We start from the raw sequence: 17263 nt of genomic DNA on the forward strand, positions 1-17263 counted from the left end.
ACTAGAATCAAGCTTCTTGAAGTTCCTAAACTTCTGGGGGTACTGTTCTGGAGTGAACCCATACCTGAGGCATAAAGCCTCCTTCATAGAGGGGTAGGATAAAGTACCTGCTGCTTCTAAGGGTGCCAAGACATCCCTCCCAGAGGCCTCAAAATGCTTCCACAAACCTGCCCCCCAACTCTTCTCAGGCACTTCATTCATCTTCAGGGCAAGCTCAAACGATCTAAACCACGCATAAATATCCTCACCCCTCTGATAATTCTGTACCAGATCTTTTGGTATGTATACTTTACCCACCTGTACTGGTTGTGCGCTGCCACCATTAGGACTGGACTCCACCTGTTTGGCTTTAACATCCAGCTCCCTCATGCTCAACTCATAAGCCAACTGGAGTTTCCTCTCTTCAAAAGTGAGAGCATTCCTCCCCTCCTCCGCTTTCTTTTCAGTTTCAAGGCGCAGTCTCCTCTCTTCTGCTTGGGCTTTGAGTTTAAAAAGCTCAATCAAGTGGGCCCTAGCTCTCTGATTATCCTCCAGCTCCTCTGGAGAAATAACCCTACTGGAGGGGTTGCTGCCAACCCTAGAAGCTGACATTCTCACGGGCAAATCACCGGATTGGACCCGACCCTCGGTTTCATCGGTCATACTAAGAAGGTGGCAGCTTCTTGCTATGGCATCATTAGAGGGCTCAGACCTAGTCTCAAATTTTTTGATGCATCAACCAGGCAACTGGTGGTTCAAGCATCAGTGATGTCCCGGCTGGATTATGCCAGTTCTCTGTTAGCAGGGATCAATCAGGCAGAACTCACCCGGCTGCAGCGAGTTCAAAATGCTGCAGCCAGAGTGGTGATTGGTCTGCCAAGGAGGTGTTTGGTCTCTAAATCTCTGCACTCGCTCCATTGGCTCTCCATACCCCAAAGGATTAAATTCAAGGTTCTTTGCCTTGCGATTAAAATCCTTAAAGGTATGTCTCCCCAAATCCTGGAGAATTTTCTAACACCGTATGTCCCCCCGCGCACCCTTAGATCTCTAGGTCAGAATCTGGCAGTGGTTCCTCCCTTCAGCCTGGCCAGAGCGGGTGGTCACTCTTTCCGTGTGCGAGCGGCTATGTGGTGGAATTCTCTCCCTCCAAATGTCCGGGCGATTGACGACCTTTTTCAGTTTAGACGGGCTGTCAAGACTTTTCTATTTGTTTAGTTTCCTGATGTTCCTCTTGCCTCTACTATGTCTTCTGGTGTTGTGTTGTGTTTACCTCGTCAAAGCGCCAGGACGCCCCTTCGCTGGGGCAGCTGTGCGCGGTACAAATAAAAATAACATAACATAACATTCAAAAGCATTCTCCTGTGTGCCTCCCTCTCCAGTAACTTCTTCTGAAACAACATGTTTGGCCTCCCACCAGGCCCTTAGAGCTTTCTGTAGCTCTTCCTTGTTTGCGCTGCCCTTCACTGGGCATGCAAGCTGTTTGCAGAACTGCTTCAGCTGCTCCTTTTTATAGATGAGCAACTCCTGAATTTCAAATTCCACTTCTACTCCTTCGCTTGCTGCTTTCTGAGACATGATGCTTCCTAACCTTTTCAAAAATAGGTTTCACCCAAAAAAAAAAATCTTGTGCAACGTGTGCTGCTAAACTTTACTAGTGATGTACAAGAAATCACTGCAGGTCAAGTGCAAATATTAGTTCAAAATCCACAACGCTGTCCAACAATGTTAGATCTGGGGGTCTCTAATTGGCAGAGGTAAGTACCTTAGACCAAGTAGGGACCCTTGCTTCTAGTCAGGGTGAAGGAATACACACAGTAGATAACCCCTGCTCCCCCTCTAGGTAGGTTGGCGCGAGCGGGCAGGCTTATTCCCAAGGCAATGTGTATAATAAATGCACTTAACACAAACAATGATCCCCCATCCACCACCAACTGAGACCACACAGGTAAGTATATTCATAAAAATATAACTTTATCTAGATTATGCAGTAAAATTCAACAATACACTATAGTTCCCTCTTTGATAAATGTTTCACTTAATCTTGGCGGTTGCACTTAAAATTAGGAAGTTCTTATCAGCAAAAATAGTCTCCAGTCTCTTAAATCAGTGTGCAATCTAATATCACCGACATAGGCTCTAATTAGCTCATAAAATTATTTACTAAAGTGATGCCAGCGGGTTATTCACTCTAAAGATCAGCTCCTCGGACTGACTAGCCCCAAACAATGCCAGCGTGCCTCACCGATGACTTCAGCGCCTTCGCGCCAAGCAGAGCAGACTTTACTCCTCCCCGGCCGGTCCCGGCAGCCCTCCGCCCGCTCTCAGATCCTCGGGGAGCGGCGGGGAGCTAGCTCGGCGCTCCTGCGCAGGGACAACAGGCCAGGGGCAGAGAGCACACACGTCGCTCCCTCGCTGAGGTCGGGTCAGACTTCCCCGGCTTCGGCGCTCCAAACGCTGCTCTCGGTGGCTTCCTCAGAGGTCCCGGTCCCGCTATCCAATACAGTCGCGGCTCCACAGATGAGCCTCCGTGAGCACCCGGGAGTCAGCCAATGACAGCGCGGCTCCCGGGACCAGCCCCTTGATGATGCTGAGCCGGCAGCCAATCAGTGCGGGCCTCGGCGATGACGCGTCGACGCTGGGCCAATCCCAGCACAGCGTTACTGGAGGAGCTCGTCTGGTTGGGCCAATGGGAGCGCGGCGGCTTCGGTCTTTGTCTCCGCAGCTCCGGCCAAGGACAGGAAACTTCTTAAGGTGTTTCTGGCCACGGGCCGCGGCGGTGAACAGGCGGCAAGGGATTTACGAGGGCACAGGTCACAGCAAGACCGCCCTCACGGCCACACGATCGTTTTTGGACAAAACTCACGAGGGGAGGCACCACGGACCCCCGCCCTTCACAGAGTATGTGCCGATGAGCACACCGATCTCTGCCCACGATCAGCAGCTGGGCATAAATCCCACAGACAGTCAAAACAGCTCGATCTTCCCGGCGTGTTTAATTATGATGGAACCTTTTTGACCCTGGGTCCCAGGACAGGAGGCCAGCTCTTCTCAGGCCCATGGAGATTAAGTTAGGAGTCACAGCACACAGCAAAGTCTCTGGAGATCAAGTAAGCAGGGTCACAGCATACAGCAAAGTCCCTCTTCTCCTCAGCTTCAGTTGGCCAGCAGAACAGGTCAGCCCTTAGAGCACACAGCAAGGCAATCTTCCTTCAGTTCTCCAGCAGTCCTTCTTCCAGCAGAGGTCCCTCTTGATTGTAGAATCTGATTTTCTGTTGTCAGGGGTCCTTCTCTTATACCCCAAAAAGTCTTTGAAGTCCTTTGAAGTCTTTGTGCAAGTGGGTCCTGAGCCCGGTCTAAACCAGTTCTGGGTGTTGCTGGAGCACTGGGGCTTTCCTGGCTTCCTTCTTCCTTTCAGTATCAGGGACAGAGGTGACAGTCGCCCAGCGGGGAGGTGGAGCCAGCATTGTGGTCAGGCAGGCACAGCCCTATTCACTCCCAGGTGCTATCTCCTCCCACTTCCCTGGCAGTAGATGCAGCCTTTTATCCACGGGCTGACTCAGAGAACCTCCTGGGGGCTCTGCAGCCCCTGTCACCCTCAAACCAGACAGTCAATCCACAAGCAGGTCCAGCACACAGAAAGGTTCGACAAGAGAACAGCCACTTTCTAAAAGTACTATTCTCAAACACAGAATTTAAAAACAACCTTTACTAAAAGATGTGTTATTAAATTCTGAGTTCAGGGATATCACTCACTTATGTCCCATCTTGTTCCTATGAGAAGATAGGCTGGTGTCCATTGGGACCAGCCTCCCCCATGTTAGTCTATGGAGCAAGATAACCTTACAGCAGTGAGCACACAAAATGGCTGCCGCTCACTACCAAAGCATGTGACCTGCACTAGTACATGCTCTACCTTACCTATACACTGCACCCTGCACTGTACCTTGGTCCTTCCATAGGGGTGACTGATGTGCACAGACAGGGAAGGGTTAGGCCCAGCCAGTGAGGACACTGGCCAGGCAGACATGGCAGTCCACTGACTGCACACAGGCACTGCGCTGGCAGGCCTGATACACCATTTTAGGGCTACTTCTGTGGGTGGCGCAATCTGCGCTGCTGGCCCACTAGTAGCATCTGTCATCACCAGCCCTGGCACCCACAGTGCACTTTACTAGGGACTTCATGGTGATACAAATATGCCAATCAGGTATACCCAATCAATATGACAATTTACATAGGGAGCACTTACACCCTGGCACTGATCAGCAGTGGCAGAGTGTCCAAAGCATCTAAACCAGCAAAAACGAAATCCAGCACAGCATCAAAAATACAGGAGGCAGAGGCAAAAAGATGGGGGAAAACCACGCCAAGGGTGTCAGGTCTAACAGTGGTCAAGAGGAACCTCTGCCAAGGAAGAAACAGCTGAAGAGACTGAAGTAAAGGACTGGCCCTTGCTGCGTGTTCTGGGACAGGCCTGCAGTTTGCTGCTTTAACCAAGGAGAGGCTAAAGGGACTTTGCTGTGTGTTGTGTTCCCCTGCTTGAAAGGACTTTGCTGTGTGCTGTGTCTGGAAGTAACCATCCCCAAGGGCCCGAGGTGAGCTGGCTCCCTGTTGCGGAAACTCAGGAGCACAAACTTTTCCAGGAGAGTCTCAGTGACGCTGTGTACATGTGCTTTTTGCTGTCGGAGACCCTCATAAGAAGTGCCCTGTGATTGTGGGCACCTGGAGTCCAAGCTTGTCTCAGCGACGCTGTGTATGTGTGATTTTTGCGGCCTGAGCCCTTCGTAAGGATTGTCCTGTAATTGTGTGCACCGGAGTCCAAGTGAGTCTCAGCAACACTGTGTGCATGTTCTTTGTGCAGCCTGAGCCCTTCGTGTGGATTGCCCTATTATCGTGCACACCTGAAGTCCAGGTGAGTCTCAGCGGCGCTGTGTGCATGTAGTTTGTGCAGCCTGAGACCTTTGTGAGGATTGCCCTGTCATCGTGCACACCCAGAGTCCAAGTGAGTCTTAGTAGCGCTGTGTGTGTGCTAAGGGCAGCCTGAGACCTTTGTGAGGAATGCCCTGTTATCGTGCACCCGGAAATCAAGTGAGTCTCTGAAATGCTGTGTGCCTGTGCTTCATGCAGCCTAAGACCTTTGTGAAGAATGCCCTGTGATCGTGCACAAACGAAGCTCAAGGGAGTCTCAGCGATGCTGTGTGCGTGTGCCCTGCTGCAGCCTGAGATCTTCGTAGCACTAGCGGCCCAGACTGGCAGCCCCAGAGGAGCTGAGCCACGGGCTTGAGCCCGCAGTTGCCAGAGCGGGACCTCGAACCAACCCCGTCGAGGGAGGACCCGAGTTCCACTGTCCAGAATCCACAAGTTGCATCAGAGGCCCAAGTCACAGGAAGAAGTGAGGACAGCGAGGTTGCACCCCCCAGGTAACGTGTGTCACCGCCTGGGATGGGGTTCGGGCTCGGAGAGAGAGGCTCTCGGCCTCTCCCATTTCTGCAGCGCGAGCCTCTGCTTTGGCTCGTATCGCCACCCATACTTGCTAAGGAGTGGCAGTACCGGGGCCGGAGTGATTAGCTGCACTTTCGTTTACATCATACCCAAGTCCTAGTGGAAGAGGTGTGACGCCGCGGCCAGGGCGACTGACGCTGGAATCTGGGGATCACGGTTCGATCCCCGGCTCCGGCGGCAGGTTAGCCCAGCACCATGTGACTCTGGGCAATAGCTTGCTTAATCTTCCCGACGGCCCCCAACGCCTAGAGACCCTAACGGGTGATTGTGCGCTTTACAAATGTGGATTACCCATGTGGGGGCATCTGTTGACGTAAGCTGACCGCGAGTCAGTACGAGTGGCGGAGAGACCACCTAAGGCACCATGATCGGTGCTGGAGTGTATTACGCTTTACATTATTGTTGTAATACGCATTGCATTATTTCTGAATTATGAACTACACGAAGTTTATTAGGCATTGCAATATTTCTGCATTACGAACTACCTGATTAGAGTATTACACATTGCATTATTTCTGCATTACAAACTACCTTTTTGTTGCATTACGCATTGCATTATTCCTGCATTACGAACTGCCTGATTATTGCATTACGCATTGTACTATTTTTGCATAACGAACTACCTGATTGTTGCATTACCCATTGCATTATTTTGGCATTATGAAGTGCTTGATTGTTGCATAACGACCTGCATTCGTTTTTACATTGCAAAGTGCCTAATTCTTGCATTACGAACTGTATAGCATTGTATTAGGACTGCAGTGGATCATTTAGAATTGCCCATTAATACCGCCAGAACTTACAAGGGCTGGCTGGCCTAGTAACCGGCCAGGTCTAATATATTAAATATGCATATGTTGGATTTATAGGATTGGTGTCACTACAACGCATGCTTTTACCACGCATGCCTTTACAACGCGGTTTTTACCACGCAGTCCATTACAACGCATAATGCTTTTAGGCGCTGGATAGTGAATTATTTAATTTACTATTCCAACTCCAGTCCCCGTGGATAGCAGGGAAGGTGTTGGATAGTATATTAAATACATTCCCTATCCTAGAGCGCCCCCCAGCGCATTGCGTTGTAATGGTTTGCGTGGTAAAAGTTGCGATGTAATGGTAGTGCGTTGTAAAAAATTTGTTGTAACCGTGCTACACCGATTTATATTGTGTGGCCTCATCGTAAATCTGTTTATATAAATTTATCCTTATTTTTATGAAACTCGCGTGGAGTCCATTTGTGGTGCCATCATTGGGTTACTGAGAGCGTAGTTGCAAATACTTAACACACTTGCCTTCAAGATAAGCCTAGCTGCTAGTGCCAAGCTACCGAGGTGGTGAGTGGGGACTATCTGAGAAGGTGCCCTTTCATTACCTGACATGGAAGCAAGGTTCCCTATTTGGCCTAAGGTACCTATCTCAGCCAACTACGATCCCCAGGTCTAGTAGTCATCATCGTCATCATCGCCATCATCATCATCATCATTGTGTATCTGTAATAGGATATGGGACAACATGCACACATGTGTAGTAGCTGAGCTAATTAGTACAAATTGCACCTGATAGGAGTGATTCAGACACAGTATCAAGTTGACAGGGCATGCCCAGATGTTGGTCCCTTACTCACTTTACCACTGGATTCAAGCTAGGCTGTCTAATGAGGGGTGTTACCTCGAAACCAGTCCCAGGATGCTTATTTTTGGTCCAGGGAATACCTGGCTTGGCAGTTCAGGCTGGACTGTTCCCATGAGGAACAGGGTCAAGTCTGATTTGCATATGGTTGGGTCTGAACTGGGGTGGTTAAGTGAGCTAAAGAACGATGATGGATTCAACCCACATTTAATAGTCACTCTGGCTGAGTGCCTGAAAAGTTTCAGTGCTCTGTCCATCATCTCCTTGTGTTTGGTTTGTTCACCCTAATTTGGCTGGGTATGCCCAGTTGTGGGTCCCTTGCTCACTTTGCCACTGGATTCAAGCTAGCCTGGCTGATGAGGGGTGCTACCCCAAAACCAGTGACACTATGAATGTTTCTAGTCCAGGGAAGACCTGGCTTGGCAGTTTGGGCTGGACTGTTCCCATGATTTGCTTATGGCTGGGTCTGAACTGGGGTGGTAAAGTGAGCTAAAGAATGATGATAGATTGAACCCAATTCTAATCGTGACTGGGGTGAGTGTCTGAAAAGTTTTAGTGCTCTGTCCATCATCTCCTTGTGTTTACAGTAACCCCGGGTGGAGCTGGCATAGTGTCACTACGCGGAGTTTTATGGAGTTCGGAAAAAACTCCAGGGAACTCCGCTCCGCTCCCCGCCTCCACCCCCCAATAACAAATATTAAAACATACGTTTAAAAAGAAAAAAGGCACTTGCCTGTACTGTGGCGTCTCCGGGCTGCCCTCCTCCTCCTCGCTGTGGTCTCTTTACCGCAAACCCCTACGTCCGACATACGTCTTGCAAGAACTACACATCTCGCCGTGGTCTCTCTCCAACAAACCCTTACGTCCAACGTACGTCTTGCAAGAAATGCTCTGAAAATTTTCAACCATCTTAACACTCTCCGTCCGGCTTGTGGTCCATTGCATTTGCTCGCTTTTGGCAACCACCGCCCTGCAAATTTTAAAGGACACGACTTCTGTACTGGACTCCTCTAAAGATCGCTAAGTTTGTGTTGCAGTCTACTCCCAGGTGTAGAAGATGTGGCTGACTAAAAGCCAATGACAAACCTATCTTTTTTACATGTCCTGAGACTGAAGAGTACTGGAATGTTGTCAAGTCTATTATAAGGTGAATCTCAGGGACAGCTATAGCTCTGAATTCTGTCTTAGTCCTCCTGAGATTGATAAAGTTACAAGTGGCACCCTGAGCAGTAAGCAACAAGGCCTTGTCTTTTATCTGTTGCTTTTAGCTAGGTGGGAGATCTGTAAACGATGGGCTGATCCTTCTCCCCCCTACGTTATGGAGTGGCTGAAAGTGGCTACGTGGACGAGTTGCATGGAAGCGGATTGCAAACCAAGAAGATCGGCGGAGGTGTGGGTGGATTTTACCGGATGGGCCTCATAAGGTGAACAGATATTGAGGGGCGAACCCTAAATAGAAACATCAGCGGCAAGGAAAGCAATCTTGGCATGGGAAAGAGTAACTTTTAGCTGCGGCATAGCCGGGCAGCGCAAGCTCGTCTTTACAGTGGCAGAGCCAGCACAAGCTGGCTGGAGAACAGAGAGAGCTACTCATACACTTCTGCCGTCAACGCCAAGCTCTCAGTTGGATCTCAGAGAGCAAGAGAGAACTGGGGAGTTGGCAGAGGCAGCCAGCAGGTGCAACAGCCCATATCTATAGAGTGGAACTTACTGGCTCCAGTGAAAGCAGGTAATCCCACAGAACAAATCTCCAGGTACACTCTACGCACACAGGCAATTGCAACAGCTGTAGGGGTATGTTCTGGGTTAGGATTACCCCTAGCCCCTGTGGCCTCTAGTGATGAATTTCACCCCCCAGGTCAAGGTCACCCCCTCCCTCAAATGTTTCTATAAAGTCCTGACTCATCCAGCAATGCAGAGGGAGGAGGGTGGGAGAGAAGAAAGAGCCTTTCAAGCGGGGTCCCGGAATAGAAAGGTTAATCCCATGTCAGTAGTTGATAAGAATATGCTGCCTGGTGACAGCAGGAGGGTAGAAGCTGTAATGGGCCTTGCAAATATCTCAGCAGTACCTTTCAGATGCCTACATGGACAGATTCAGTGTGCTGACAGTAGGAGATGAGGCAATTCCTATGGAGAGACTTCATCAATGTCCTCAACAGATGACTGGGGCGGGGGTTGGATTGGTGGAGAGTCACAGGTACTCTTAACCTCTATCCTTCTGGACCTGAAACAGGAGATAAAAACAGGTTGAATATATCGGAGGCCAATCAAGCTGATATAGAAGCCTCCTATGCCGCATTGGCACAAACATTGGATGAAATAGCTGCCAAGACTGGTGCATTAGAGGAAGAGGTTGTTTTGATGAGGAAAGACATCGCTAAAAACACCTGCCGACTGGGTGCACTTTCCAAAGAGAACTCTGGATTATGGGAGGATCTGGAAAGGATCGAGACATTCAAGAAGGAATAATCTGAGGTTCTTAAATATTCCTGAAGCTGAAGAGGGTACTAACAGTAAGGCATTTATAATTAAGCTATTAAGGGGCTCTGCTGTGAAAGAAAGGATGGATATCAATTTGGACCAAGAGATACACTGTGTGCATCAGGATCCATTCCAAAGGAACCCTCAAAGACAGAAGCCAAGAAAGATCCTTGTGAATTTTCTCTCCTACTCTGTTAAGGAGATGTTACTGATAACAGCCCTGAGGAATGGTCCTTTCACAGTTAATCTGTTGATCTTGTAGAACTCTATTGGAAAAAATTATCTTCTCCAGGTGCTTTCTCTTTGGTCATGCCATCAATGGCTTTATCCATATCCTTCTCAGATGTGTCACATTCCTTACATATTTCTGTTGTACCAAGAACCCCAGCAGGGCAAGGTCTGACAAGAAAACTGACCCCTCCACTGTCATATCAAAGCGTTCTAAGTGATATAACTTACATAAGGAAACACAATTGTTGGTCACCTCAGCAGGATTTGCTAACAATCATCCCTGGGTATCTCTGAAAGAGGGGAAGGTGTTTAGATTCTGCCTGCTTTTCCTGCATTGACAATAGTCTACCTGCATGTTTACTCTGGTCATAAAGTACCTCCTTGATGTGTGAAAGTGCATATTTTTCTTTGGCGTTGTATAATGTGTTAGGAGCATACTTCGCCTTACTTAGTGATCTCAAAGTATTCTGCCTCAGTGTCTCAGAATATTGAGATGTCATCCCAGTATTATCAGTCTCAAGCCATAATTCAAAAGCTGATGGGCAACTTCTAAGAATTGTTTTGTCCATCATCATCATATTTCCCTTTACATGTATCTTCTGGCGACCTGCAATGTCTGTGCAGAAGCAACCAACTCCTCATTGTCACTCACATTTGCCACCAAGAACAATTAAAGGCATTCCTTATCATTAGCGTCTTTATGAGCCTCTGTGCTAATATTACAAACTACAACATCCTTTATCCTCTAGCTTGGTGCCACAATTCACACGTTATCTGGTGTCTTTTCTCACCTTTAGTACTCCAGTGTCTGCACTACATTACCCATGAAACTCTAAGGGACCACCTAGCATTATGTGGCATTCGGCGCTCCTGTTCACATTGAAAAGGGTAGCTTTGTGACACTGCCAGTGCTCTCGAACCTGGCAGTGGATAGATGACAGCTGGGGCCTCCAGATAGGTAAGCACCCATCCTATGAGCCGGCGGTGTTTCGCCCGCTGTTCTCGCTCCTTTTGTGTCCATTCGACAGCTCCGGTATGGCACATTTTTCTTGCAAGAAACCGGTTTTAATTAAACAATCAGTTAATGGGCTGACACTATTTCGTCCACTTTTCTCGTTCATTGTGGTTTGTTGGTCTGATTAGTACCCTTAGCCCTTAAAGGCACACTATGATGGCAATTCTGGTTCTATTTGTAATTGACTTTCTAAATACCTCTTGACTCATCGCATATTGCCTCCTTGTTGGAAATTGACCTTTTTGCATAGTTAGCTAAAACTGTTTGCCTTCCTCCTATATTTTCTGATCTTATTTTTTTTTTTTGGCTTCAGGACTCTGGTCACTTTACCAGTGCTAAAGTGCATGTGCTCTCATCCTAAAACATGGTATCATTGGCTCATACCCAACTGGCATATTTAATTTACCTATAAGTCCCAAGTAAAGTACACTACATGTGCCCAGGGCCTGTAAATTAAATGCTTGTAGTGGGCCTGCATCAATGCTTGTGCCATGCAGATAAGAAGTCCCTTAACAATGTCTCAGGCCTGTCACTGCAGGGCCTGTGTGAGCAGTTTACTGCCACTTCGGCTTGGCATTGAAAACCAATTGCCAAGTGTTTAATCGCCCATTTTATTACACATAGGTTACCCCTAAGGTAGGACCTAGGTAGCCCTATGGGCAGGGTGCTATGTAGCTAAAAGGTAGGACATGTACTTTCATGTTTAACATGTCCTGGTAGTGATAAACAGCCTATTTCATTATTTACTACCGCAAAGCCTACTTGTCTTATAGGCTAGAATTGGTAATATCTCCTATAGACTTTTAAGTGGTAAATCCTGATAAGAAAGGAATAACGTTGTCAGGTTTGGTACATTTAGAATTGTATTTGTGCAGTAACTTACAGTAATTTGGTGTATACTACTACCCACATCTAGACCAGCCACGGGCCGTGGAGGGAGTTTCGGAGGGGCGGAGAGGCGGGGCGGGGGAGGGGCAGGGTGAGGGGTGCTAAAAACTGGAGTATAGATAATTGAAGGTAAGGAAACAATTTAATAAATAAAACGAATTTCGTAACGAACCCTGCATCGCATTTTGCGATGCAGGGCGCGCTACAAAATTCGGAAGAGCCTAAGGGTACTTAGGCTGGTGCAACATGTGTGTTGGTGGTACCCCAGTGCTTTAGGATCTTCCAAACGGGTCTGGCTCATGATGTGCCACTGACAGGTCATTAGGGGCAAGACAAGATGTTTGACCTGCTTGTCATCCACTTTTATTGGCCTCAAATGAGGAAGACCTGAAATGCATTCTGTAGGTCCTGTCCTACCTGCCAAGCGAGTGGCAAGTCAGGAGGAGGTTCAAGCAATCTGCAATCTTTCTCTGTCATTTGCACCCCTTTTGAGCAGGTTGACATCAACATTGTTGGGCCTCTGGATCCCACGACAGCCATGGGCAACAGATTATGTCTGGTCTTGGTGGACTATGCCACTGAGTACTCAGAAGTAATCCCTCTGAGGACAGTGACCACGCCCTTCATGGCAAGGGCACTGATGGGGATCTTTACCAGTGTGGGCTTCCCAAGGAGGTGGTATCTAAATGTTGTACCAGCTTCATGTCCAACTACATGAACGCGAACGTGAAGTGGAAGGAGAGTCGTGTGACCTATAAGTTAACCACACCTTACCACCATCTGCAACCCAATGGGTTGGTTGAAAGTTCAGCTGCACCCTCAAAGGCATGATTATGGGTTTACTTGAACCAATGAGGCATAAGTGTGATGTCCTCCTGCCATGCCTTTTGTTCGCCTATAGGGAGGCTCCTCGGAAGAAGGCCGGTCTAAGCCCGTTTTAACTTCTACATGGGCACCTAGTGAGAGGATCTGTCAGTTTGGTTAAGGAAGTCAGGGACCAAGCTCCCAAGAAGCTACCCAGGGTGTAGCTAGCTACATGCTGGTGTTCTGCAACCAGACAGCTTACAGAAGCTCACACAGGAGAACCTGAAAGCTAGCCAGGAGGACATGAACAATGGTACGATCAGAATAAAACTGTAGTGGAGTTTCAGCCTAGTCAAAAAGTTTGGGTAATTGAGCCAGTGGAGCCCCTGGCCCTGCAAGACAGTTAGTCTGGGACTTATGAGGTGTAGGATTGCAAGAGTGATATCACCTGCTTGGTGTACCTCAAGACTCATAGGAACCCTTTCAGGGTCCTGCATGTGAACCACCTCAAGCCCCACTATGAGAGGTCTGAGATTACCATGCTTCTGGTTACTGATCAAAAGGTGGAAGAAGAGAGTGAACCTCTCCCTGACCTCCTATCTTCCAAGAAGCAGGATGGGTCAGTGGAGGATGTCATCCTCTACCCTACAGTAACCTTAGATAAACAGAGTTGCCAACTGCTAGGTCAATTTGCTTCTCTATTCTCCCTTACTCCAGGACTCACTACATGAGGCACCCATGATATTAATACTGGGGATAGCACAGCTGTTAAGAAAACAATTTACAGGCCATTAGATAAGGTGAAGCCTAGCATCAAGGAAGAGGTCGAGACGATGCTGATGTTAGTGGTTAATGAGCCCTCAAACAGCCCATGGTCTAGCCCACTGGTGTTGGTTCTTAAGGCTGCAAAAAACACAGTTGATGGACAGAATGTAGAACAATGTCATACATTCACCCCAGTACAAGGATCTGGGCCTAAATCCATCGTTTTTTTGCACTCCACACCACGCTGGGTTAGACACTGGCTATATGCAAATCAGCTCTGACCCTGTGCCTCATGGGAACAGTCCAGTCCGAACTACCAAGCCATGTCTTTCCCAGACCGGAATCAAGCATCCAAGGACCGGTTTCTGGCTATCAGCCTTCATTCAGCCTGGATAGCTTGACTCCAGTGGTGTGGAGAGCCTGGGACTCACGTCTGAGCATACCCAGCCCACTTGGGGTGAAAATTGCAAAAAACACAGTTGATGGACAGAATGTAGAACAATGTCATATATTCACCCCAGAACAAGGATCTGGGCCTAAATCCATCGTTTGTTTGCACTCCACACCACCCTGGGTTAGACACTGGCTATATGCAAATCAGCTCTGACCCTGTGCCTCATGGGAACAGTCCAGTCCGAACTACCAAGCCATGTCTTTCCCAGACCGGAATCAAGCATCCAAGGACCGGTTTCTGGCTATCAGCCTTCATTCAGCCTGGATAGCTTGACTCCAGTGGTGTGGAGAGCCTGGGACTCACGTCTGAGCATACCCAGCCCACTTGGGGTCAAAATTGCAAAAAACACAGTTGATGGACAGAATGTAGAACAATGTCATACATTCACCCCAGTACAAGGATTTGGGCCTAAATCCATCGTTTGTTTGCACTCCACACCACCCTGGGTTAGACACTGGCTATATGCAAATCAGCTCTGACCCTGTGCCTCATGGGAACAGTCCAGTCCGAACTACCAAGCCATGTCTTTCCCAGACCGGAACCAAGCATCCAAGGACCAGTTTCTGGCTATCAGCCTTCATTCAGCCTGGATAGCTTGACTCCAGTGGTGTGGAGAGCCTGAGACTCACGTCTGAGCATACCCAGCCCTCTTGGGGTGAAAATTGCAAAAAACACAGTTGATGGACAGAATGTAGAACAATGTCATACATTCACCCCAGTACAAGGATCTGGGCCTAAATCCATCGTTTTTTTGCACTCCACACCACCCTGGGTTAGACACTGGCTATATGCAAATCAGCTCTGACCCTTTGCCTCATGGGAACAGTCCAGTCCGAACTACCAAGCCATGTCTTTCCCAGACCGGAATCAAGCATCCAAGGACCGGTTTCTGGCTATCAGCCTTCATTCAGCCTGGATAGCTTGACTCCAGTGGTGTGGAGAGCCTGGGACTCACGTCTGAGCATACCCAGCCCACTTGGGGTGAAAATTGCAAAAAACACAGTTGATGGACAGAATGTAGAACAATGTCATACATTCACCCCAGTACAAGGATCTGGGCCTAAATCCATCGTTTTTTTGCACTCCACACCACCCTGGGTTAGACACTGGCTATATGCAAATCAGCTCTGACCCTGTGCCTCATGGGAACAGTCCAGTCCGAACTACCAAGCCATGTCTTTCCCAGACCGGAATCAAGCATCCAAGGACCGGTTTCTGGCTATCAGCCTTCATTCAGCCTGGATAGCTTGACTCCAGTGGTGTGGAGAGCCTGGGACTCACGTCTGAGCATACCCAGCCCACTTGGGGTGAAAATTGCAAAAAACACAGTTGATGGACAGAATGTAGAACAATGTCATACATTCACCCCAGTACAAGGATCTGGGCCTAAATCCATCGTTTTTTTGTACTCCACACCACCCTGGGTTAGACACTGGCTATATGGTGATGGATTAAACCCAGATCAGTTGACTGGGGGTGAGTGTTTGATTTATACAAACACTCCGTCCATCATCCCCTTTTGTATCGCTTTGTTCGCCCTAAGTGTGGCAGGGTATGCTCAGACGTGAGTCCCTTGTTCACTTGGCCACTGGATTCAAGATAGCCTGGCTGATGAGGATTATAAATCCGAAACCGGTCCCAGGATGCTTTTTTCCGGTCCAGGGAAGACATGGCTTGGCAGTTCGGGCTGGACTGTTCCCATAAGGCACAGGATCAGACTGATTTGCATATAGCCATGTCTGAACTGGGGTGGCTGAGTGAACTAAAGAATGGTGATGGATTAAACCCAGATCAGTTGACTGGGGGTGAGTGTTTGATTTATACAAACGCTCCGTCCATCATCCCCTTTTGTATCGCTTTGTTCGCCCTAAGTGTGGCAGGGTATGCTCAGACGTGAGTCCCTTGTTCACTTGGCCACTGGATTCAAGATAGCCTGGCTGATGAGGATTATGAATCCGAAACCGGTCCCAGGATGCTTGTTTCAGGTCCAGGGAAGACATGGCTTGGCAGTTCGGGCTGGACTGTTCCCATAAGGCACACGGTCAGACTGATTTGCATATAGCCATGTCTGAACTGGGGTGGCTGAGTGAACTAAAGAATGGTGATGGATTAAACCCATATCAGTTGACTGGGTGTGAGTGTTTGATTTATACAAACGCTCCGTCCATCATCCCCTTTTGTATCGCTTGGTTCTTAAGGCTGCCCTTCCAGGTGTCACACCTAAACTTAGGTTTTTGTGTGGATTACTGTGGGCTCAATGTAATCACCTGGACTGATGCACACCCTGTCCTCAGAGATGATGAGCTCATTGATTGGCGTGTAGCTACCAAGTTCCTCAGGACATTTGACTTAACTTCTGGGTATTGGTGGATTGCCTTGACCGAGGGGGCTAAAGAGAGGTCTATGTTCACAACACCAGAAGGGCACTTCCAGTCCAAGTCATGCCTTTTGGGTTTAATAAGGCCCCTCCCACCTTCCACTTGCTGGACAATCAGGCCCTGGCTGGGTTGGAGAACTTCAGTGACACCTAGATAGATTACATTGTGGTCTTCCGCTCTAGTTGGGAGGATCACTTGACCCATCTCTAGGAAGTGCTTCAGGCTCTGCAGAGTGCAAGCCTGACTATCGAGGCTAGTAAGTGCCCGATAGGGCAGGGTTCTTTGGTCTACTTGGGACACCAAATAGGGGGCAGCAAGGTGCAGACTTTGCTGCCCAAAAATTGACAACCTTCCAAGACCCAGACAGAAGTGAGACCTTTTTTAGGCATCGGTGATATTACAGGAGTTTCATCAAGTGATATGGCACCAGTGTTACTCCTTTGACAGAGTTGACTTCAAAGAAGCAGCCATTTCAGTTGATCCAGACAGAGGCGTGTCAGAAAGCTTTTGATATCCTGAAGGAAGACATGTGCACAGCACCCGTTAAGGCCCCTGAGTTCTCCCGAGAGCCTGTAGTGCAGACAGACCCCTCTGAGCATGGCATAGGGGCCATGCTCTCACAGCTAAATGAAGAGGGCTTGGATCAACCTATAGCCTTCAAAAGTAGGAGGCTGCTCCCTAGGGAACAAAGGTGGAGAGCATTTGAAAGGAAAGAATTTGCTCTGGTCTTGGTACTGAAAATGCTAATGCCATACTTGTTTGGCACTCACTGTTGGGTTCAGACAGACCACAGGCCCCTCAGATGGTTAATGCAGATGAAGGGTGAGAATTCCAAACTATTGAGGTGGTCCATCGCACTAGAGGGAATGGACTTTATTGTGGAATACCGTCCTGGCACAGACCACGCCAATGCTGATGGTCTCTCCAGGTTCTTCCACCTTAGTAAAGAGAACTCCCAAGGGGTCGTGTAGCTAGCCTCACTTTTCAGCTGGGGGACATGTGTTAGACCTGGCATCCTTGGAGTGCTTCCCCTGACTTTTTGCCTTCTGATCTCCTGTTTTGCTCACTTCAATTTTGCTGGATTTAGGATTCTGGTTACTTTACCACTGCTAACCAGTGCTAAAGTGCATATGC

Source organism: Lissotriton helveticus, chromosome 7, assembly GCF_964261635.1.
Source record: "Lissotriton helveticus chromosome 7, aLisHel1.1, whole genome shotgun sequence".
Lineage (NCBI taxonomy): Eukaryota > Metazoa > Chordata > Amphibia > Caudata > Salamandridae > Lissotriton > Lissotriton helveticus.